The following is a 640-nucleotide window of genomic DNA, read 5'->3' on the forward strand; positions in this document are numbered from 1 at the left end:
ACGGTTTCGGTTGTAGTTCCCACTGTAGTGAAACATGCTGACACACGCACGTGACCGGAAACTGCTGGGAGGACGTGTCAGAGAGGCACTGAACACATTTCTTACTGCAACATCTAACCTGTATATTCACACATATTTCACTACAACAACACAGACAACACGAGACGTGATGACGTCATGCGGTGTGATGCACTTTGTGTCCCGGACACAAAATGACCCCGAGCAACTTTTCCACGTCAGTGAAAAAACCCCCACAAAAACAGCAGCAGGCACTTAAATTAGTTTCCTGTCGGGTTCGTTAATGGACACAGCTTTAGTTTCTGTATCACAGAGTCCGTGTGTTCAGTCTGTGTCACGGAACAACAGCCCGGAGCCCGACCCCCGCCCCGCGGCTAACGGTAACACGGTAACACGGTTAGCTCGACGGCGGCTCAACACACCCGCAGCTTTCACACCCAACGCTTCTTAATCTTCACGGAGGAGCAGCGGCGGGAAATACCTGCCGGTGTTTTTTAACGTACACGCGGAGCTGTGTCGTGGTACCGGCCGTCTCTTACCTGCGGTGCAGTCGCTCCTCGCGATGCCAGCTGAAGGTTTAAATGCCTCAACGGCTGTTTACACACGTCACCGTGTTTTTGGT

General features: G+C 52.2%; 1 pseudogene across 2 annotated transcripts in view; it reads right to left on the bottom strand.

The window, feature by feature from the left end:
• The window catches only part of LOC111668918 (F-box only protein 48 pseudogene), a 1,857-nt pseudogene extending 1,217 nt beyond the window's left edge, over positions 1-640 (bottom strand). Inside the window, exon 1 of one of the 2 annotated variants that reach the window (XR_015438241.1) lies at positions 558-640. The product of XR_015438241.1 is annotated as an F-box only protein 48 pseudogene, transcript variant X1 (transcript). The other variant, XR_015438250.1, reaches the window with a different exon arrangement.

This window comes from Seriola lalandi, unplaced genomic scaffold, assembly GCF_002814215.2.
Source record: "Seriola lalandi dorsalis isolate HSWRI2012SDOR001 ecotype SW California unplaced genomic scaffold, Sedor1 jcf7180001961430, whole genome shotgun sequence".
NCBI lineage: Eukaryota > Metazoa > Chordata > Actinopteri > Carangiformes > Carangidae > Seriola > Seriola lalandi.